Raw genomic sequence first — 24,377 nt, 5'->3', positions numbered from 1 at the left:
GCCAGAGGGGTCCTGCAGCACCAGGAGGGAGGCAGACCCATCGGAGGGATGGATCCACAGAAGCACAGCTTTGGGCGTTTGTGCAGTGTAAGTAAGTTTGGTGATGGGAACTGGTTCCCTTTGGAATTTTGGCTGGGGGATGGGAGAGGGAGATGGCACTGGCCAGCGCCTTTGTTCCTCGCCGAGCTGAGCTCTGTCAAGCTGGGCTCAGCAACTCTCCCTCCCGGTGTCCTGTCACCCTCCCTGCTCTCTGAGAGCAGAGCTGTTGACTTTTAACATTCCAGATGTTAAGTCCTGCTGGCTATCATAACTCATGCAGTCTGGCCCCTCCACTTTTTCAAGCCAGACTCAGGGGCTCTGCCTTGCCCAGCGGGCTGCCCCTCCATGGCCCTGGCTCCCTCCTGCCAGTCCGTGTAGCATGCACTGCCTCTCTGCCCTTCCTACCCTCTTTCCATGGGCCTCTTGTCTATGTTTGGCTCTGGAGAGTCCGTTCTGCTAGTCTTCTTGTGGTTTTCTGGGTTATTTAGGCAGATGTGGGTGGAATCTAAGTGATCAGCAGGACGAGGTGAGCCCAGAGTCCTCCTACACAGCCATCTTCCTCCATATAAATTTTAACATTTGTTCTAGTTCAGTGGAACGTGCTATTGGTATTTTGATAGGAATTATGTTATCTTTGTAGATGGTTTGGGTAGTAGGGACATCTTAACAATATTAATTCTTTGAAACTATGAGCAAAATTTACCTTTCCATTTGTGTCATTTTTAGTTTCTTTCATCAGTATCTTATAGTTTTCATAATATATGTCTTTCAACTCCTTGGTTAAATTACTCCTAGATGTTATTCCTTTTGGTGCAATTATAAATGCGATGGTTTTCTTAATTTCCTTTTCCAATACTTTGTTGTTAGTGTATACAATATAAAAGATTTCTGTATAATAATTTTGTATTCTGCAACTTTCCTGAATTCATTTATCAGTTCTAATTCTGGTAGAAACATTAGGGTTTTCTATATATAGTATCATGTCATCTGCAATACTGACAGTTTTCTTCATTGCCAATTTCCATGTCTTTTATTTTTCTTATCTGCTTCAGCTAGGATTTTCAATATTGTGTTGAATAAAAATGGTGAGAGTGAACTTTTCTTGTCTTGTTCTTGTTCTTAGGGGAAAAGCTTTCAGTTTTTCACCACTGAGTACGATTTTAGCTGTGGGTTTTTCATATGTGGCTTTTACTATGTTGTGGTATATTCTTTCTAAACCCTCTTTGTTGAGAGTTTCTATCAGGAATGGATATTGTATTTTCTGAAATGCTTTTTCTGCATCTATAGTTTTTACATGATACAGTTTTTATCTTTTCTCTTGTTAATGTGATGTATCACGTTGATTTGTGAATATTGAACCACACTTTCATCGCTGAAATAGATCCCACTTGATTGTAGTGAATGCTTTTTTTAATGTGTTGTTGAATTTGGTTTGCTAATGCTTTGTTGAGGATTTTTACATCTATTTTCATCAGAGATCCTGGCCTGCAGTTTTCCCTTTTTGTAGTGTCTTCATCTGGTTTTAGTATCAGGGTAATGCTGATCACGTAGAATGGGTTGGAAATTTTCCTTCCTCTTCTATTTTTGGAATAGTTTGAGAAGAATAGGTATCGACGCCTTTAAATGTTTGGTAGAATTCACCTGTGAAGCCATCTGACCCTGGACTTTTGTTGGAAGTTTTTTTTTTTACAAATTCAATTTTATTACTCTTAATGTTTCAAATTTTCTATTTATTCCTGATTTAACTTTGGAAGATTGAATGTTTCTAGGAATTTATCTATTTCTAGGTTGTCCAATTGTTAACATACAAATTTTTATAGTATTTTCTTATACTCCTTACTTATGTGATGATTGTTATTTCTCTTCCTTCATTTCTGATTTTGAGTCCTCTTTTTTCTCATTGAATTTGGCTAGAGGTTTTGTTTATCTTTTCAAAGAACCAGCTCTTGGTTTCATTGATCTTTTCGACTAAGTCGCTATTTCATTTATTTCTGCTCTGTTATTACTTCCTTCCTTTTACTAGTTTTGTTCTTAGTTCTTCTTTTTCAGCCCCTTTAGGCATCAGGTTAGGTTGAGATTTTTACTTCTTGAGGCAGATTTGTGTCATTGTAAACTTCCCTCTTAGAACTGCTTTTGCTGTGCCCCCAAAATTTTGGATCACTGCTTTTTCCTTTGTCTCCAGATACTTTAAAATTTTCCTCTTTGGTATCTTTGAACCATTCATTGGTTCTTCAGTATCATGTTGGTTAGCCTCATGTGTTTGTGTTCTTCCTGGATTTTTTCTTATAATTGATTTCTAGTTTTATACCATTGTGGTTGGGAAATATGCATGATATGACTTCAGTATTCCTAAATTTATTCAGACGTCTTGTGGCTTAACATGTGATCTATACCAGAGAATGTTCCATGTGTACCTGGACAGGTATTACTGTCCATTTCTTTTTTAAATGTTTGTTAATAGTTGCATAACATATTTAAGTGCTTTCATATTGGGTGCATAAATATTTACAATTGCTTTATCCTCGTGTTAGATGGTTGCCTTTATCATTATGTAGTGCCTCTTGCTAGAGTCTTTCTTTTAAAGTCTATTTCGTCCAATAGGAGTATTACTTCCCCAACTTTCTTTTCACTCCCATTTGCATGGTTTATATTTTTTCCATTCCCATCACTTTCAATTTGCATGTATCCATCTCTTGTAGGTAGCATATAGATGGGTCTTCCTTTTATATTCATTGAGTTACCCTATGTCTTGATTGGAGCATTTAGTGCATTTATATTCAAAGTAGTTATTGATAGGTATGTACTTATTGTCATTTTGTTATTTGTTTTATAGATTATGTAGTTCTTCTCTATTCTTTCCTTGCTCTCGTCCCTTGTGGTTTGATGGCTTTCTTTAGTGTTATGCTTGGATTACTTTCCCTTTATTTTTGTGTATTTATTGTGTTTTTTTTTTTAATTATAGGTTCTGATTTACGGTTACCCTTAGATTTGTATGCAACATCTTATGCATGTAACAGTCTGTGTTAAGTTGATGGTTAAGTTTGAACCCTTTCTAAAAGCACTTAATTTTTTACTCAGCCTCTGTTTATATATATGGTGTCATATTTTGCATCCTTTTGTATGGGGGATAAGTTTAGGAATCCCCCAGGTTTACACCAATGGGTTAACAAGGCATAAAGAAATACAAAGTCACAAAATGCTCACACCCGAGTTTGGGTAAATCAGATTGGCACCCTAAGAATAGGGGGGGTGCAAAGGGACCCTGAGAATAGGGAGGTGCAAAGTTACCATAATGGGGAGGTGAAACGTACCCTAAAATAGAGAGGGGGTGAAGAGCCCCCAGAATAGAGAGGGAGGGGCAAAGGCCTAAAATAGGAGCCAATGCAAAGGTGCCCAATATATAGGAATATGAAATGAACAAGATTAGATATTCAGGGTGGAAGCACCCCCACTTCAGTACTATAGCAGAAAGCTGCTTTCACAGGAAGAAAGACCAAGTTAGGTAAGCAGGTAAGTTGGTCTATAGACCCGCTGTGCTGCAGGTGAAGCAGCCCAGAGCAGAGATGGTTAACAAAAGAAAAGGTTCCTTGTCAACCCTGAGGTTACTCACCCTACCTGTCTCATCCCCTAGGCTAGCTAAGGTAAACATAGGTGCTGCCTCATGTCCGCTGTAAACAACCTTCCTCCTGACTGCCAGGCACCCGGATTTTGTTTTGTGTTAACCCAAACCCCTAACCCCAAATTCCTCAAGACCCCCTTTCCCTCACATTAATGTTCACGGTTAATGTTCACAGATTCATCATCTCTTCGTGCACGTCCATTGCCATGTTTGTAAGCCTTCTGATCCTAATAAAAATGGGGCAAGGACCCTTATTCGGGGCTCTTGTCTTTTCCTGGACATTCGCCATCTCTCACCAGTCATCCTGCATCCTGTTCTCTTGCTAGACAAGAGAGAACTTTAGACCCAGAGTCTATGACAGATGGTGACCCCGACGTGACAGAGGAGAAGGGGACTACAGGCCAACGTGGACGAGGAGCCGACGTGGCCAGGCGGTGTGACACAAGGACTGCAGGACGCCACGGAATGATCAAGGAGCGCCAAGAAAAAAAAATGCACTGGGTACAGTCTCTACCTGACGAGGTAAGCGATAAAGCAAAACTGTATTAGTATCCACTGCCATGGAACTTTTTTGAGAGATCTATCATGGGAAACTCTCTAGCCCCGGAACGAAAGCACTATATTCGAATTCTTCAGTCCCCAGGAGAGACTCTAAATTATTAGAGATGACTCTAAATTAGAGACGACTCTAAATTATAAGGCTCTCCTTAGATTATTGCTGGCTGTCCAACAAAATTGCCCTTAGTTCCCAGAACAAGGAACTTATGGTCTTGACATGTGGGAATGAGTAGGGAAAACATTGAAGGCCAGGCATTCTGAAGGGGCTAGTGTCCCCCCTCAGGTAATCCTCACCTGGTCCATCCACACTGCCCTTCTCCCTGGAGCTTGGTGCATGTGAAGACGTAGGAGTTATCTAAAAAGGAGGAGAAACCTCCGTCTCCCTATAATCCGGCTGTGTCTTTAGCACCTTTACAGCCAAAAGATACTCCCCCTCCCCCAAGAGGATGGGACAACATGGAGCCTCAAAAAACCTCATCAACCGGCTCTGATAAGGTCCTTACCCCAATGCAAAAATGCCTTAAAGAAGCCCATAAGGCCGGTGAGCTCCAGCTGTTTCCCGTTGTCAGGCAAAATGGACAGTATGTCCATGAAAGCCTGGCCTTCCAAATAGTAAAGGAATTGCAGAAAGCAGTTCGGCCATACGGCCTCCACAGCCCTTTTACGATCAGTGTCTTGGAAACCATTTGCGGCACTTATTCCATGTGTGCCTGGGACTGGGGCTCTCGCATGAAAATCACCGCGACCCCGGCCCAATATGCTGTCTTTGCTTGGGAATTTCATGATGTTTGCGTCACTCATGCTGTGCAGAACATGACGCTGCTATTCCAGTGACTTCTGAACAGTTATCTAGCCCAAGGCAATATGTCCGACCAAGGCAGTAAGCTCCACTCCCGATCAGTGCGAGCAACGCACTGATATTGTGTGACGTGGTTTTCATAAAATCTCCATTTCAGGAAAATCATCAGGGTCCTTTACTAATATCCGACAAGGGGCCCGCTGAAAACGATATGGATTTTATCAATTGCCTCCAAGAGGCTATTCAAAGACAGCTTGATAATCTGGAAGCAACCGAAACAATACTTCTCTCCCTGGCTGTTGAGAATGCTAATGACGATTGCAAAAGAGTTCTTAAGTTCAACCCAAAGCAGCCCCACAGCCACTATCAGTGAATATGTTAAAGCCTGTCAAAACGTGAGAACTGAATCCCACAAAACAAAGCTATTTGCCCTGGCCCTTAGACAATCTGATCCAACCTGTTTTGGCCGTGGAAACGTGGGACACTTCAAAAAGGACTGTCCCTTTGTAAAAGCTCCCCAAGCCTCCTGCTTGCTGGGATTGTGCCCTCGATGCAAAAAAGGCAATCAATGGGCAATGCCTGTAGATCCGAATTTGATAAAGACGGCTGTCCCCTCAGTTCAGGAAACTCCCAAGTGGGTGCCCCCCTCCACACCCAGGACAACAAAGAGAGGGGATGGCTCCTTTCTGCTCACAAGAAAAGTCACCCTCCCCCACCAAGGCATGGGCTACCCAGGATCCGTGGGATCCCTATGTGCCACCACCAGAGGAAGCACAGGGTTCGATTTAGAATCCCAGGAGACCATCAGGCTTAATCAGCTTGAGCATGTATACCTCATCCCTACTGGCATATTTGGCCCACTTCCTAAAGGCTACGTTGGTGTCCTTCTTGGAGGATATAGCACTAGTAAAGCCAGACGCCTAGTTCTTCCGGGGGTGACTGATAGTGGCTTTACCGGGGAAATTAAAATTATGGCACAGGCCTCTAGGTTAATCACCATTAACAAAGGGTAGCAACTGGCTCAGCTTCTTATCCTTCCTTCTTGGGTCCCCAGAACGGTGGACAAACCTCAAAAAGAAGGCAGGTTTGGGAGCACCAACTCACCTTTAGAGCAATACAGCCTCGCCAACACTTCTCAAGACAAACCTCTCTTGCAAATAAAAGTCAGAGATAAACTTGTCTCAGGGTCGATTGACACAGGGGCTGATGTAACCATTATATCCTCCTCCCAATGACCTTCTCACTGGGCCACCGCCCCTACAGCCACCCTGGTAGGAGGTGGGGGCACCCAGCCTTCCCAACAAAGCCTCAGCTTATGCAGATGTTTAGGGCCTGATGACCAAATAGCCTACATACAGCCCTACATGACGAATATCCCTATCAATTTGTGGGGAAGAGACTTACTGAGTCAATGGAATATTCAGCTTAAAACAAGTTTTTCCTAGCCACTGCTCAAACTGAGCCCCTCCCATTGAAATGGAAAACTAACAAACCTGTATGGGTTGAGCAGTGGCCAATAAAAGGGGACCGATTGGTTCATCTCCAACAATTAGTGGACGAACAATTAAAAAGCGGGCATACTTGGAATACTCCTTGGTGCCCTTGGAATACTATGTTTTGTGTTCCTAAAAAAAAAAGAACAAAAAAAAAAAAAAAAAACAATAAATGCAAAACAAAAACAAAAAAACTGGCAAGTGGCGATTTCTTCATAATCTCAGAGCTATTAATGCAGTAATTGAGCCTTTTGGCCACTTGCAGCCAGGAACTCCCTCTCCCTCAACATTGCCTCAAAATTGGTCGATTCTTATCATTGATTTGAAAGATTGCTTTTTCACAATCCCCTTAGCTGAACAAGATAGAGAAAAATTTGCCTTTACCGTTCCTGTTCTCAATCACCGCCGGCCAACACCCTGTTACCATTGGAAGGTCCTCCCCCAAGGGATGCTTAATAGCCCAACTATGTGCCAATTTTATGTTAATGAAGCATTAGAGCCAATTAGGGTGCAGTTTCCTTCTTTGTTTATCACTCATGGATGATATCCTTTTTTGTGCCCAGCATCAACGACCTCTAGATGAACTCTTTGTTATCCACCCCCCCCCCTACTAAACCGACAGGGTTTAAAAATAGCCCCCCCCAAAAATACAAAGGTTGACCCCTTTTTCTTACGTGGGGCTACAAATGTTTAATACTCAAATCCCCACCCCCACCCCCCCCCACCCCCGTCCTTTAGACCATTCCTAATAATGTTCATACTCTTAAGGATGTACAAAAACTGTTGGGCACCATTAACTGGGTTCTTCCTCTCCTAGGCATTACCAATGCCCACCTAACCAACCTCCTAGCGCTGCTTTCTGGTGATCCTAACTTAACATCACCACGCCAGCTCACCCCGGCAGCAAAGAAGGAGCTGGACGATATTCAGTCCATTCTCACCTCTCGTAGCTACGATAGGCAAGATCCCAACCTTCCACTGCAGCTATGTATTCTTAACACTAAGGATTTTTCTACCACATTAATTGGACAAGCCACTGCTAAAAAAAACTTTTAAAAATAGAATGGTTCTTTATCCTCATTAGTCTTAAACACACTCTCACCCCCTTCATATTCAACATAGCACAATTAATCCCAAAGGGATGTCTAAGATGCTGGGAATTGTTAGGTCGGGATCCTGCAAAATATCCACTTGCCAACTGGCAGCACTTTCTTCGACAAGGCCATCTCTCATTCGCTAGAGCTGCAGCTGGCTCTCGCAGACTACGTGGGCAATACTATTTATGGGTTACCCTCTCACTCTTGGTTTAAGACTCTCCAGGAGATTCACATCATTCCTGAGGGATTCATGCTAAAACTGTTACGGAACCAGGCTGGAACGCTGGCGGAAAAACCAAGCAGCACTCGGAGATCTTGATGGATTGGAGATTTATTTTATACCGGCGGGCTCAGAGGAGACTGTTTCTCCAAAGGTCTGAGCCTGGAATGCCAGTGGGGAGGGTGATTTATAACCGACAGCCTCCATATCTGTGGGGGTTTTCGGGCGCACAGCAAACAAAAGAAGAAGAAACCAGAGGAGGGGTCTCTAAGCTAGAGACCAGAGTTGGTTTTAGTCCAATCAGCCATCTTTGGTGTACTTTATCCACTTCTCCAACAAAACAACCTATTAAGAATGCCCTCACGGTTTTACAGATGCCTCCGGAAAAACTCACAAGGCTTCTTGCCTTTGGAGAGTTGAGGAAAACTGGGAACATATTTCTTATACCAGAAATATGGCTCCATCCAGCATGTAGAATTACAAGCCATATTATTAGCGGTAGAAACTCTCCCCTACCCTTTAAACATTACTTCTGATTCTCAATATGCAGTGCGTTTAATGGAAATTTTCCCTTTTCATATTCTTTGCCTCCCTCCAGACCCTGCCTTTGCTATACTTCTCCAAAGTATTCAGTTAGCTCTAATCTGTCGCACCTCCCTCTCTTTTTCATTCACATTGGCTCCCATACGTCCTTTCCTGGGCCCATTGTTGAAGGTAATGCCTTAGTTGACAACATTGTTTCCCAAGAATGTTATCCCCTCTTTGAAGCCAGAGCCTCCCATAATCTTTACCATCAAAACTGGCTCTAAGCAAACAATTTAACCTTACTGTAAATGAGGCCAAACAAATCATTCACTCCTGATCAGACTGTCAATTACTATCCCCTGTTTCCTTCTCAGCAGGAAGGAACCCCAGGGCCTCAAGCCTAATGAGATTTGGCAAACTGATGTTACAGTTTACCCTACATTTGGTAAACATAAATATATCCATGCGTCTATAGATACTTACTCAAGTGTTATATTTGCCTCAGCTCATACAAAAGAAAACACCAAAGTGGTATTCAACATCTGCGTGCTATTGCAGCCTGGGGTTTCCCCCACACAATTAAGATGAATAATGGCCCAGCCTAGGTCTCCTCTTCATTTCGCCACTTCTGTGCCTTATGGAATATCCGACATATTACAGGTATTCCTTACAACCCACAAGGTCAAGCTATTATATAGAACGAGCCCTTAGGACATTAAAAAACATGTTAAAAACAAAAAAAGGGGGGGGGGAACATAACCATGGCTGTCTACATTACAACCTCAACTTCTCCTCGACCATGCTATGATTACTCTTAATTTCTTAAATCTTGACTCTCAAGGACTGACTGCAGCTGAATGGAATTCTTCAAAACCAGATAAGCCCTCTCACCCTCTGGTGCTGTACAAAACCCCCAAAGGGGGGCCCACATGGTCTGGGCCCACTAGACTTCTCACCTGGGGTAGAGGATATACTTGTGTTCTTTCAGATTCCGGACCTCTGTGGATCCCCTCTCGGTTGGTAAAGCCGTACCAGAGCATGGTGGAGACCCCCAAGACATCTTCCAATGAACCAAGACTTCCAGAGAATGACTCTGAGTGAGCAGCCATGCCCCTCTTCTTCAAGATGGAAGAAGCCTCTTCGTGGACTCCCCACCCTGAAGCCACTCTACAAACGCAAGTCCTTCCTCCTGATATAACATGGGGAAGCCTTAAGCACCTGTCTAACCGGGCCGGCACCCTCTTACAGCACAGTGGTATTGCATACACCCCTGACTCGCACCTGATGGCCATGATCTCCATCACTAACAGAAATTTGATGCGGGTAACCCTGGTTATATTCCTTGCCCTCATTTGTCCAGGTTAAGCTCAATATTCATATTGGGCTCATCTCCTTAACCCACCTATATTTGACAGCCTAACACTCCTGGACCAGGATATTCATATTAGCAATAATGACACTGAGTTCATGGGAGGAGCCAATCTTAACCCGCCCTTCCAAATGGAACAAAACCATTGGCTTTCTATGCCAAGGCCTCAATGGTGGCTTCCTCCAGCACCTCCTATGTGTGTTACTAAACTCAACAACTTATCTGCTTGCCTGAAACTAAAACTCAACTGGCTTTTCCATGTACAGCCCAAAACCTCTACAACAGCAGACAACCTTACCTTTTTCAAAGCTGCAAGCTTTGATATACCTCAAAAAACAAACATATCTCACACTTCTAATGTTGTGGCTTGCTCTAATCTCAAATATTCAGACCATCCCTGGAACATTACCCCTGGACAACCTGTTATGGAGAAACTGAGCATGACCTTCACTGGGGGCAATTGGACTATTATTGACAGGGGTCCTAGAGAACATCTTGAAACAAAATATTCTAATAAGACCATACCCTTTGGCCAGGCTAGTAGGGAGGATATTCTTTGGAAAAATGGAGGCTTGTCTGGTCCTATAATTTCTGCATATAAAGGGAAATTAAAAGAACCTTGGCTTGCTAATCTTTGGAAGCTAGGTCTTCCCTTCTTCACTCCTACTATTGGCCACAGTGAGATTCATGTAAAACAACGTGCTAACCTAACTTGGACCTCCCTGTACAATGACCAGTTCACATGGACCACTATTTGCGTTCCTTCTCCCTATGTTCTCTTTGCTACCTCCACCTTACAGATCCGACAACTAGGAAATAATTGAAATGTCTCTACCTCCCAAGGTTGGTTTATGTCCTGTGTAAGTAATGATAACATCACCCAATTAAACATCTCCTCCTTATTAGTACTTAGCACGTCTCAGTCTGGTTCCTGTTAATAGCTCTGAACCCTATATGCATCTGTCAGGACTAGGCACGCTTTCCAAGCTTATTCGACACTGGCACTCTGCTGCAAGGCAGAAAAGATTTGTTGGCCTGTTAATCATGGGCATCCTAGAAGGAGCAGGCATTATCGCCTCTGCCACTGTAGCTGGAATCAGCCTGCATCATATTATCCAGAGAGCCCATGTCCTTAATAAATTTATGGTGAACACCACCAAAGAACTCATGAGCCAGACTTCCACTGATAAACAAGTCTTGTCCTGCCTCAAAGCTCTTGATGCTGGAGTAGAATTTATTGGAAAGAGACAGGAGGCCTTGTTCCTCCACTCTAAACTGCTCTGTGACCCTAACTACTAGCATATCTGCATGACTGGCATTCCTTATAATCACTCCCAAGCTTGGGATGCTGTCCAGACACACCTTTGCACTGTATTTTCTTCCAACCTGACAATATAAAAAATTTAGATATGACATTGCACCAACAGCTACAGTATGCAGAGGATCGGCTTAAAAAAGAATGGGCTGATTCCTGGGAAATGTGGCACAACCTAAATCCTTTCTCACTTATGGCTAGCACCCATCTCAAATTCTGGATAACTCTGGGGAGCAGAATCTTTCTACTATGTCTCCTTTTATGTCTTTGCAGAATCACTCTTCAGGCCACCCAAAAGCAAAAGAATGACCAGGAGCTCATCATGATGGTCTTCAAACACAAGACTAAAAGAACCAAGAAAAACAAAAAGGGGGAGCTGTGGTGGATAAGCTTAGGAATCCCCCATGCTTACACCAATGGGTTAACAAGGCATAAAGAAATGCAAAGTCATAAAATACTCACACCCGAGTTTGGGTAAACCAGATTGGTACTCTAAGAATAGGGGGTGCAAAGGCACCCCAAGAATAGGGAGGCACAAAGGTGCCAGGAATATGGAGGTGCAAAGGCACCCCAAAATAGAGAGGGGGTGAAGAGCCCCCAGAATAGAGAGGGAGGGGCAAAGGCCTAAAATAGGAGCCAATGCAAAGGTGCCCAATACATAGGTATATGAAATGAACAAGATTAGATATTCAGGGTGGAAGCACCCCCAATTTAGTACTATAGCAGAAAGCTGCTTTCACAGGAAGAAAGGACCAAGTTACGTAAACAGGTAAATTGGCCTATAACCTGCTGCGCTGCAGGTGAAGCAGCCCAGAGCAGAGATGGTTAACAAAAGAAAAGGTGCCTTGTCAACCCTGAGGTCATTTCCCGTCTCATCCCCTAGGTAGCTAAGGTAAACAGAGGTGCTGCCTCGTGTCCGCTGTAAACAACCTTCCTCCTGACTGCCAAGCACCCGGATTTTGTTTTGTATTAACCCAAGCCCCTAACCACAAATATCCTCAAGACCCCCTTTCCCTCACATCCACAAGTTAACATTCATAGATTCATCATCTCTTTGTGCACTTCCATCGCCATGTTCCTAAGCCTTCTGATCCTAATAAAAACGGGGCATGGACCCTTATTCGGGGCTCTTGTCTTTTCCCGGACATTTGCCATCTCTCATCTGTCATCCTGCATCCCGCTCTCTTGCTAGACAAGAGAGAACTTTAGACCCAGAGTCTACGACACTTTTGTGAATTATTTGACTGATATTTATAGATATAATTGAATTTACTGTTTTTGTACTTAAACCTCTGTACTGCTTTTATAATTGATTAATCTACTACTTTTATTATGTTTGCATTTAGCAGTGATTTTTTTTTCCTTTCCTAATTTTCTAACTCCTGATTGTGGCCTGTCTTTCCACTCAAAGAATTCCCTTTATAATTTCTTTTTTTTCTTAAGCTCATTTATTTATATATTTGATGGAGAGAGAGAAAGAGAGCATGCACATGTGTGCAGGGGAGGGGCAGAGAGAGAGAATCCCAAGAAGCTCCATGCTGTCAGCATGGGCCCTAGCATGGGGCTTGATCTCATGAACCATGAGATCATGACCTGAGCCAAAATCAAGAGTCAGACACTTAACCAACTAAGCCACCCAGGTACCCCTCCTTTAACATTTCTTGTAAGGCTGCTTTAGTGGTCATGAACTCCTTTATCTTTTGTTTGTCTAGGAAATTCTTTCTCTCTCCTTCTATTCTGAAAGATAACCTTGCTGGGTATTCTTTGTTTTATTTTCCTTTTAGCACTTTGAATATATCATGCCACTCCCTTCTAACCTGCAAAGTTTCTGCTGAAAAATCAGCTGATAGCCTTATGGGCTTTTCCTTTGTATGTAACTGTTTCTTTTCTCTTGATGCTTTTAAAATTCTCTTTTTATTCTTTTTGCCATTTTAGTTACTATGTGTCTTGGTGTGGACCTCCTTGGGTTGACTTTGTTGGGTGCTCTCTGTGCCTCCTGGATGTGGATGTCCCATTCCTTCCCCAGATTAGGGAAGTTTTCCACTATTATTACTTCAAATGCATTTTCTGCCCCTTTTCTCTCTCCTCTCCTTCTAGGATCCTATACTGTTACATCTGGTGATGTTGCTGAGTTCCCCTCACCTATTCTCATTTTTTATTATTCATTTTTATTTTTGCTGTTCAGCTTGGTTACTTCCCATTACCCTGTCTTCCAGGTCACTGATCCATTTTTCTGTCTCCTCTAATCTACTATTGATTCCTTCCAATTATTGAATTCTTAATCTGTGGCTGCTTCCTTTTTTATTTTTGATTTCTTTCTGAAGACCTCACTGAGATCCTCCACTCTTTTCTCAAGTCCGGGAAGTACCTTTATGACCACTATTCTGAATTCTTATCAGGCATATTGCTTATCTCTGTTTCATTTAGCTCTTTTGTCCTTTTTCTTTCATTTGAGACATATTCCTCTGTCTCATTTTGTCTATCTCTTTATGTTTATTTCTATGCATTAGATAAGTCAGCTATGTATCCTGATCATGAGAGTAGTGGCCTTTTGAAGAAGAGATCCTGGGGTCACCATATCCAGGGGTCACCCTCCTGGGGAGGGTATGGGCAAAATTAAGGGAATACACAAATCACAAGGATGTGGCCCCAGTGGCACGGCCTGATGCCAGATTCCCTGCAGAGTAGTGCCAAACTGGGTTCTCTCGTTCACACCACCCAAGATCTGCTTGTATTTACCTTTGAAGACAAAGTTGAGAGCCTGGGTGGGGAAGTATCTAATGACATTGGCCAGAAAGACAGGGATCCCTGCTCGTTGGAGATATGAACCACACAGTTCGGCGGTTTGTAATGCCCTTGTATTGCTTATCTGAAGATTTGCTTGCTGGCGTGCTGCACCTGCAGGGGCAGCCTGACCTGCTCAGTAGGCACCGCCACAGTCTTGGAGATGGCCTCAGCCACTCAACCTGCCAGGAAGTTGGTGGCAAAGGACACAGAGGCATCTGTCATGTTGAAAGGAAAGAGGACGTGGGTGACTGCAGGACTGCAGTAGGAATCAGCTGGGACTCTAGGCTCATTCTTTTTATGGCTGAGTCATATTCTGGTGTGTGTGTGTGTGTGTGTGTGTGTGTGTGTGTGTGTGTGTAATATATATACAATGGAATTTTCCATTCTTCTTTATCCATTCATTTACTGATGGACACTTGGATTCCTTCCCTAATTTGGCTATTATAAATAGGGGTGCATATATCTTTTCAAATTAGTGTCTTTGTATTCTTTGGGCAAATACCCAGTAGTGAAATTATTGGGTCATATGGAAATTCTATTTTTACGTATTTTTTAATGGGGGTTTTCCCCAGTTTTGTTGAGAAATAATTGATATACATCACTGTAGAAGTTTAAAGTATACAGTGTGAAAGTTTGATTTACATATATTGTGAAATGATTATCACATTGAGTTCAGCTAACATCCATCATATCATATAGATACAATAAATTTTTTTTCCTTGTGAATAGAACTCTTAGGATTTACTCTCTTAACAAATATCTTGGGGCACCTGGATGGCTCAGTCGGTTAAGCGTCTGACTTCGGCTCAGATCATGATCTCATAATCTTTTGTGAGTTCAAGCCCCATGTTGGGCTCTGTGCTGACAGCTCAGAGCCTGGAGCCTGCTTAGGATTCTGTGTTTCCCTCTCTCTGCCCTTCCCCCATTTGTGCTCTGTCTCTCTCTTTCAAAAATAAACATCATGAGGCGCCTGGGTGGCTCGGTTGGTTAAGCGTCCAACTTTGGCTCAGGTCATGATCTCACAGTTGCTGAGTTCAAGCCCTGTGTCGGGCTCTGTGCTGACAGCTTGTAGCCTGCTTCAGATTCTGTGTCTCCCTCTCTCCCTGCCCCTCCTATGGTTCACACTCGGTCTCTATCAAAAGTAAGCATTAAAATTTTTTTAAAAATAAACATCTTTTAAAAATCTTTTAAAAAACCAAATATATATAATATAGCAGTGTAAGCTAGAATCTTTGTGTTGTACTTTGCACCTCTAGTACTGACTTATAACTGGAAGTTTGTACCTTCTGACTCCCTTCCTCCAATTCTCCCTCCCTGCACATCCTCTGGAAACCACGTCTGATTTCTTTTTCTGTGAGTTGTTTTGTTTCTTTTAAAGATTCCACATGTGAGATTATACAGGATTCTTTTTTTAATTTTTTAAATTTGTTTATCATGACATGTGCACTCTCTAATCCCTATCACCTATTTTCCCCACCCACCCCCCCCCCACACACATCCTCTTTTTGGTAACTATCAGTTTGTTATCTATACTTAGGAATCTGTTTCTTGGTTTGTCTTTTTTTCTTTTGCTCATTTGTTTTGTGTCTTAAATTACACATATAAGTGAGATCATATGGTATTTGTCTTTCTCTGTCTTATTTCACTTAGCATTATGCATTCTAGCTCTATCCGTGGTGTTGCAAATGGAAATACTGCATTCTTTCTTATGGCTGAATAATATTCCATTGTAAATATATACCACATTTTTATCCATTTATCTATCGAACACTTGGGCTGCTTCCATAGTTTGGCTATTGTAAATAATGCTGCAATAAACGAAGGGTACATATATCCCTTTAAATTAGTGCTTTTGTATGTTTGGGTAAATATCCAGCAGTGTGATTACTAGATAATAGGGTAGCTCTATTTTTAAGTTTTTGAAGAACTTCCATACTGTTTTCCACAGTGGCTGCACCAGTCTGCATTCCTATCAACAATGCACAAAGTTTCCTTTTTCTCCACATCCTCACCAATACTTTTTTTTTAAGCTTGCTTAATTTATTTATTTATTTATTTATTTATTTATTTATTTATTTATTTATTTATTTTGAGAGAGCATGAGCGGGGGAATGGGGCAGAGAGAGAGAGAGGGAGAGAGAGAACCCCAAGCAGGCTCCACACTGTCAACATGGACCCCAACGCAGCGCTCGAGCTCACAAACCATGAGATAATGACATGAGCCGAAATCAAGAGTTGGATGCTCAACCAACTGAGCTACCCAGGTCTTCCTCTTTTGTTTTTATTTTAGTCCTTCCATCTGGTGTGAGGTGATGTGTCATTGTGGTTTTGATTTGTAGTTCTCTGATGAGTGATGTTGAGCATCTTTTTGTGTGTCTGTTGGCCAGCTGTTTGTCTTCTGCCCATTTTTTATTGAATTATCTGGTTTTGGGGTATTGAGTTGTGTTCATAATATATTTTGGATACTAACCCTTTATTGGATATGTCATTTGCAAATATCTCCTCCCATTCAGTAGTGCCTTTTAGTTTTGTTGATTGTTTCCTTTGCTGTGCAGAAAAGTTTTATTTTGATGTAGTCCCAGTAGTTTATTTTTGCCTTTATTTCCCCTGACTCAGGGGAGACCTATCTAAAATAAAAAAAAATATATGTCACTATGGCTGATGTCAAAGAAATTATTGCCTGTGCATTCTTCAAGGATTTTTATAGTTCCAGGTTTCACATTTAGGTCTTTAATCCATTTTGAGTTTATTTTTGTATATGGTGAAAGAAAGTGGTCCAGTTTCATTATTTTGCATGTAGGTGTCCAGTTTTCCCAACACCATCTGCTGCAGAGACTCTTTCTCATTTTATATTCATTCCTCCTTTGTCAAATATTAATTGATGATATAATAATGGGTTTATTTCCGGGTTTTCTATTCTATTCCATTAATCCAGTATCTTACTGTTTTGATTACTACTGCTTTGTACTATAACTTGAAATCTGGAATTGTGAATTAGTGATGAATCACTAAAGTCTATTCCTGAAATTATTACATTATATGTTCACTAACTTAGATTTAAATTAGAAAAAAGAACCCGCTTCTGTTTCCACCAAAAGTATTTCACAGAGGGCTTGGGCCATGGCATACATGGCATCATAGATGAAATAACTGGAGTCAGACATGGTCAATATCTGGCATAAGCTCCAACAAAGAATTTGGTGGGCAGTCTCCAACTTTTCCACATAGTGATCTAGCAAGTGAACAATAAAAAATTTCAAGCGAGAGGCACCTTGCTGGCTCAGTTGGTTAAGCATCTGACTCTTGATTTTGGCTCAGGTCACAATCCCAAGGTTGTGGGATCAAGCCCCGTGTCCATGCTGAGCATGGAGCCTGCTTAAGATCCTCCCTCCCTCTCCCCCACTCATGCTCTCTCTCTTAAATTTTTTTTTCAAGTCAAAATTTACTGAAGTAAAAGTCTTCTAAGTACTGGGAAGGATTAAATGTCTTGAGAAAGTACGTAAAAGGAGGGATGTCCCTCTTCTGGTGTGAAATGTGAGAGTTCCACAGAAAGAATACAATATGTGTCTCACACAAGACATATCCCACTCTGCTACCATCACCCACACCTTCTCCAAGGTTAGATACGATTCTGCCATCATGCCAAGTGTCATGGAGCTTGCTACATTGCCATAAATTACATTCATCTCTACTTTATGAGATCATTTGCATAAAATACCCCATTTCATATTGTAGTTAAAGATAGAGGGGAAAAAAGTGAGAAGGAAACATGAAATGAGATAGCTAGAAGGGAGGTCCTCACACAGATGAGAGAAAGTAAGATTGAAATTCTAACCCCAAAGATCAGCATCCTGGCTGTCCCTTCCCTCCAGTGCAAGGGCATCTACTGAAATGACAAGTGTGAAGTAATCTCTCCCCAAAACTATTATGGATAGAGGTACCCCATCGTGAAGAGAAAAGAGACAGATAGGAGCTGTGCACCTCATCGAAAAGCTCTGGGGAAACTCTTGGCCTGAGGCTGTGCACCTGACTCCCTCCATCCAGGTGAAAAACAGTTAGGAAAAACACGTTGTTCCTCACACCTCTATGATATAATCATGTTATGTGACCAGTATAACTTCCAAGGTGGTGGTGGGAGACAAATCCATCCTGAGACAGAGAGCTCCATAATCCTGTGCCCATAATTCCTGTGCCTAAAAGGAGTTCGGGGTAGTTGTCAGACTACTGCTCTGAAGGATTTGGTAAAGTTTGAACAAGCTGGTGTCTGAATCAACAAAGAACCTTGCAGCATCATTTCATCTGATGCTTTAGCAACAAGATAAAAGATAAGCAACAGTCATTGATAATGACCTGTACCACCCATAGAGGGTACTTTATTTCAAACAAATATTCATTAACTCAATTTTATTTATCTCTTGTCAACAACCTGAATTTACATCCTAAAAAATTGGGAAAAGAAAGGCAAACTAAATCCAAAGCTATCAAATGGAAGGAAATAATGTAGATTAGAATGGAGATAAATAAAATGGTCAAGAGAAACCAAAACAGAAAGTCAACAATATTGATTCTTGGAAAAATCAACCAAATTGACTTTAGTTATTCTAAGAAAAAAAAAAAAGGAATGAAGACTCAAATTACTAAGATAAAAAATGAATGTGGGGATGTTACCACTGATTTTGCAGAAGTAAAAAAAAAAAATTATGAGTAATATAAGCAGTTGTATGCCCAGATTGTCCATTTCATCAACGTTGTCCAAACTCCTAGACACACAGCCTACCAAAACCGAATCACAATGAACCAAAAAAATCTGGATAGACCTTTAACTAGCAAGAGGATTGAATTGGTAATCAAAAACTATTCAACAAAAGAAAAGCCTTGGACCACATGACCTCACTGTTGAATTCTACCAACCATTTACAGAAATGGTTAATATCAACCCTTGTCAAATGCCTCCAAAAAATTAAAGAGGAGGGAACACTTTCTTCCTTGTTCTTCGAAGGCCAGATCACAGAGTCAAACAAAGACAATACAAGAAAAGAAAGCTGCAGACCAATATATCTCATGAATATTAGTGGAAATATCCTCAACAAAACGCTAGCAAACCAAATTCAGCAGCATATTAAAAAGATCATACACCACAGCCAAGGGGGATTTATTGCTGGAATCCAAGGATGACCCAACTTATGAAAATCAATCAATGTAATATACAATATTGACAAAATGATGGGGAAAAAACCCACATGATCATTTCTATTGACACAGAAAGTGCATTTTTAAAAAACTCAACACCCTTTCATGATAAAAACACTCAACATAATAAAGGCCATATATGAAAAGCCCAAGGCTATCATCAGACTCAATGGTAAAAGTCTGAAAGTGTTTTCCTTAACATCAGGAACAAGACAAGGATACCTGCTTTTGCCACTTCTAGTTAACATGATATTGTAAATCCTAACCAAGCAATTATGTGGCAAGAAAAAGAAATAAAAAAGCGTATAAACTGTAAAGGAAGAAGTAAAATTACTCCTGTTCACAGATGACATGATCCCACATGTAGAAACCCCTGAAGATCACACACACACACACACACTGTGCACTAGTAAATTAATTCAGCAAAGTTGCAAGATACAAAATCAACGTACAAAAATTATTTGTGTTTCTATGCACACAATAATTTTTTTTTTTAATTTTAAAAATTCTATCCACAGTAGCATCAAAAAGAATAAAGTCCTTAGGAATAAACTTAGCCAAAGAAGCAAAAGTCTTGAACACTGAAAGCTATAAAACATTGCTGAAAAAAAAAAATGAAGTAGACATAAATAAATGAGAAAACATTCCATGTCATGGACTGGAAGACTCTGTATTGTTAAAACCACCCTAGAACCCAAAGCGATCTACGAATTCAATGCAATCCCTATCAAAATTCCAATGGTATTTTTTACAGAAAAAGAAAAATCCATCCTAAAATTCGTATCGAATCTCAAGGGATTCTGCATAGCCACAGCAATCTTGAAAAAGAAGACCAAAACTGGAGGCATCACACTTCCTAATCTCAAAACTTACTACAAAGCTACACTTACTAAAACAGTGGGGTCCTGGCACATAGATGGACCAGTGGAATCGAATCTAGGGCCCAGAAAGAAACCCTGATATACATGGTCAAGTAATTTCCAACAAGGGTACCAAGACCATTCAATGAGGAAAAGGACAGTTTTCCAACAAATTATACTGGGGAGAGTGGCAAACAGGAGGGGAGGTGAAGTGGGAGCATTTCCCTGCATTGAGAGGCCGGAGCAGAGTCCGTGAGAAGGCGCCACTCCCTGGGTCCCTGGGGTGACCAGCCCACGTTAAGGCTGCCTGTGAACTTACAGGCAAAGAAAGAATTTTTCTTCGGTACTGGCTGAGGTGACTGATCCTGATTCCCAAAGGGAAAGTGGTTTGCTGCTCTGCAGTGCAGATAAGGAAGCCTAAGTCTAAAGGAAATTTCTTAAGGCTTTCTTAGTAGCACCATGCCCTGTGATTTAAGTCTCTGGAAAACTACAAGAAACCAGTCCGGGTGGGACCAATGGCCCAGACCCTTCAGGAATGAGGACTAGGCTCCCTCATCAGGCAGCAAACCACAACCAGCTGAGAACAAAGCAAATATAAAATAGGTAACAAAAGAAGGCATCAATCCCACCAAGGTAATCAGTTGCTAAAATGTGCATTTGTTATATTTCTCCCTTATCCTGGTATGAATAAGTTTGAGTGTGTATTGTGTACATGTATTTAATTTACATGAATGTACGATACAGATAATGCCCCCTCCCTGCAACTATGGGTCTCTTTCGGGTGCTGGCCAGTGCACTATTAGCCAATGGATTTCCAAGGGTGCAACAGACTGTCCCTCCCAGCCATATGGTAGACACCAGACTTATAAACTATTCTTACATGCTGGGTCTGCTCTCAGAAGCCTCACGGTCCTGGAGGAAAAACCCTTCTGACACCCGTGCCCTCCTCCCAGCCCTAGATTAGCCCTGGGACCTGGCCCTTCTCTTTCTCTTTGGAGGGAAAATACAGACTTACCAACTATCCTTAAGCAAATCACTTTCCTGGATGGCTGTGCGGTGTCAGGAAGGGTCCAGGATGCCAGGAGCCCAGGTTCATTTTTCCTGCTGGCTATACCCAAAGGCCTCCTGGCAGAGTCCAGCTTGCTGTGTCTCTGGGTAAAGCTTGCAGCCATTACAGAAGCAGCAGATAACCCAGTGGTCTGTCAATTCATCCGGGCCTTGCTCTTGCGGGGTGTTTCCAAGTGGTGATATTTAAATTGCCAGGTGGTAACCCTTTAGCTCCTGGTTATGGGCTCAGGTGAGGCTGGGCACAGAGCAGTGTAGTTTTCAGCCCAGATTGGAAGCATCTCAGGATTCTAATTGGTAAGGCTGTGTCCACGCTTGTCCACGGATCATCTGTTTGGTGGCATTCCCCTGCTGGGCCCCCACCCTACCCCCTCACGTCTCACCTTTCAAAGCTCCCAACAGGAAGGCTTCACCCGCCCATGCCATAACCATAGCACAAGCCCGTGGAAGGCAACACAGCCATCCCAGAGGCTACACGCTACAGAGGCTGGGGCCCAGCTGCCCCTTTAGGACAAATTGGTAACAACACGACTGAGTGTATAAACTGGGGACACCTGGGTGGCTCAGTCAGTTAAGTGGCAGACTTTGGCTCAGGGGATGATCTCGCGGTTCATGGGTTCGAGCTCTCTCTCTACTGTCCGAGCAGAGCCCATTTCAGATCCTCTGTCTCCCCCTCTCTCTGCTCCTCCCCCGCTCATTTCTTCTTTCTCTCTCCCTCTCAAAATAAATAAATAAATTTAAAATAAATAAACTGTGATTGCTGAAACCAGTGACCTCAGAACCACACGGGGCCAGAAGTCACCCTTGGCAGCAAAGGAGAGTATGGGGGTCATTCACTGACAAGGATTACGATCCCCTTATCCTTGCAAACCTGAGTTCACCCATGATCCATCAGGCTCCAGCCAGAGAGGCGGGACCATGATGTACCTGATAGGTAGGGCCTTCTAGGGAATTTCTGCCCTAAAAGGAATTGATTAAGAAAGTGTAGGGATGCCAGAAGCCCTAATTAATTCACAGGGGGCCATGATGTTTAAGGACCGAGGCCCAGCTTTGGCCTTAAAAGCTGCATCACAAATCATTCCCTCTGGTAGGAAACAAACGGGAAAAGGAATTCAGAGGTCATGGACAGGGATCCCAGGAGACTCAAATCTAGGTAAAGGGTCAACCAAGAAGCCCCTTGAGGGGGCCCAAGGCTGGAAAGTCCTGCGGGCCCTTGGCTCATTTGCAAATGATCTTCCTCTGGCCGCATCCTTTCCACCCGCACATTCCGACTTTTCCATATCGTTTCCCCCACTAATTGCTGATGTGCTTCTAGAGGCTGAACTAGGAAAGTAGACGTTCCTGACGTCTGGTCAAAAGCAACGTCAACAAGAGAAGCAGAAAAAGTTCCTCTGCCTCCAGAGCTGTTGCAAGGCAGTCCCTGTCCTGGTGCAGGGCATGGCCCTGGCAAGTGCTACTTTTGAAAACAACCGCGTTTCAGGGCGCCTGGGCAGTCGGGTCAGTTAAGCGTCAGACTTCGGCTCGGGTCATGACCTCTGGGTTCATGAGTTCAAGCCCCGGGCCCCATGTCTTCCGGCTCGTGGCTGTCAGCACAGAGCCTGCTTCGGATCTTCTGTTCCCCCTCTCTGTCCCTCCCCCACTCGCTCATGCTCTCTCTCTATCTCTCAAAAATAAACATTTTTTTAAAAAGACACCCCCGTCTCAGTGGTCGCTGCTCTCCCAGCGGAATTGCCTCCGACCTCGAAATCCTGGGAGTTCTGAGGGGCTGTCTCTGCTCCTGAACCAGGTGAAGGGCACTGAAAGGAACCTGCCCCCTGGCTCCCGCTCGGCCTCCCCTCTCATCCTCGCTAAGGGGCTCCAGGGCCTGGAACCAGGCCCCCAGTCGCTTCTCAGGCCCCCAGGCGGTAGTGATTTGCAGTCTCCCGGAACAGCTGGGCCTCCCCAACTATTCCAGCGGCAGAGGTCAGGATGCAGACCCAAGGTAGGGGGCCAGAGAGGACCCTTCCCAGGAGGGTCTCTGCTTTCCCCCCGCCACCGTCCCTGCAGTGAGGCCACAGCTGCTGACCTCACTCCTCTCCTCTGAACGCAGCAGCCAAATCCCACCGGAAACAGTCCCGGAGCCCGTCACTCCCCCGCATCCCCACCGCCTCTCCTGTCGCGCTACCGCCAGGGCCCACCAGGGGGCAGGCACGCGCAGAGACAGGCCGGGCTCCAGAGAAGCGGAGCAAGACCGGGGCCGGGACATTGCAGCCCCGCCCTCTCCGCCGGGGAGACCGAGGCCTCAGGCTGGAAGGCATTGCTCCCCAAGGGTGTGCTTCCCGACTCGGAGGGGCCTGGCTTCACTCCCTCTGCGGCAGGGCCTGAGGGAGAGGCTGTCTGGCCCAGCCACGGCCTCCTGCAGCTCCGAGTCCGGCAGCCCTGAGCCCCGGCTTCCCGGCTTCCGTGCACTCTCCCCTTACCCCCAACATGGGCAGGATGCCCCAACTCCCGGGACGGGTCATGAGGAGTTGTGCCAGCCCTCAGAACTCAGGAGGGGATGACACCCTGGGCCATCGCGGGGGGGGGGGGGGGGTGACGAGCCCTGTTCTCAGGTGCCCCCCCCCCCCCCGTGGTGGGCCCTTTCCCGAAACCCTCAGCCTCCTGCCCCCCCTCCCCCCGCCCAGGCTCCCAGTGGAGAAGCTAGGAGTCTTAGCAGCCTCCCCGCAAAGCCCCTCCCCTGCCCTCCAGGAACACTTCTCCCTCCAGGCGGCTTTTGGCCAATCCCAGGATACACGGGTCCTGGCCCTCCCCACCCCAAATCCATCCTGCACCCAGCTCTCCAGGCCCTCCCCCGGTCACTCCCAGTGCAGGCATTCTAGGCTCTGCGCTCCAGGAGCGGCTGAAGAAGGCCCCTGGACTGGTGGAGGCCTCCAGCTGGGAGCGAGGAGCCCCCCCCCCCCCCCCCCAGACCCGGGCCCCTCACTCTCGCCTCCTGCTGCTCTTCCCCTGGGCTCCCTAGGGTCTGGGGTGGCCAACAGGAGGTCACCTGCAGGATGGAGGATGGGACCAGTCAGTCCAGTCTCCCCCCCCAACATGTCTCCCCCCAGAACCCAGACTGGGGGCTCCGGACATCTGCCGGGGGTGGAGCAGCAGAGGTGCCAGGTTAACTCTAGCTGGCTGATTCTGGAACTCTCCCAGCTCCAGCACTCACTAGTGCGTGAGCTTGCCCCCGTGGCCTGGCCTCCCTGAGACTCTCCTCATCTGGAAAGTGTAACGAACCCCTGCCTCTCTGGGTCTCCCGAGGATTCAGTGTCATCTGACTGTCATCGCTGCTCCCACACATTCCTTACCACCCCTGAACTTCATCACCCCCGTGAGGCCTACCCCAAGGGATCATCTCACTTCGTGGCCCCCATGAGGAGGTAGACATCCAAAGGGGCAGTTGGGTGCTGAGGGGCCCCA

At 44.1% G+C, this 24,377-nt stretch overlaps 1 protein-coding gene and 1 long non-coding RNA gene across 2 annotated transcripts in view; one reads left to right on the top strand and one right to left on the bottom strand.

The window, feature by feature from the left end:
* The window catches only part of LOC123607357 (zinc finger protein 558-like), a 100,989-nt gene that overhangs the window by 53,813 nt on the left and 22,799 nt on the right, over window positions 1-24,377 (top strand). The window lies entirely within an intron of this gene.
* Window positions 1-24,377, bottom strand: part of LOC123607382 — a 59,301-nt gene that overhangs the window by 24,584 nt on the left and 10,340 nt on the right. The window lies entirely within an intron of this gene.

Source organism: Leopardus geoffroyi, chromosome A2, assembly GCF_018350155.1.
Source record: "Leopardus geoffroyi isolate Oge1 chromosome A2, O.geoffroyi_Oge1_pat1.0, whole genome shotgun sequence".
Lineage (NCBI taxonomy): Eukaryota > Metazoa > Chordata > Mammalia > Carnivora > Felidae > Leopardus > Leopardus geoffroyi.
The sequence above is the reverse complement of the archived record's forward strand: the minus strand, read 5'-3'. Positions and strand labels throughout refer to the sequence as shown.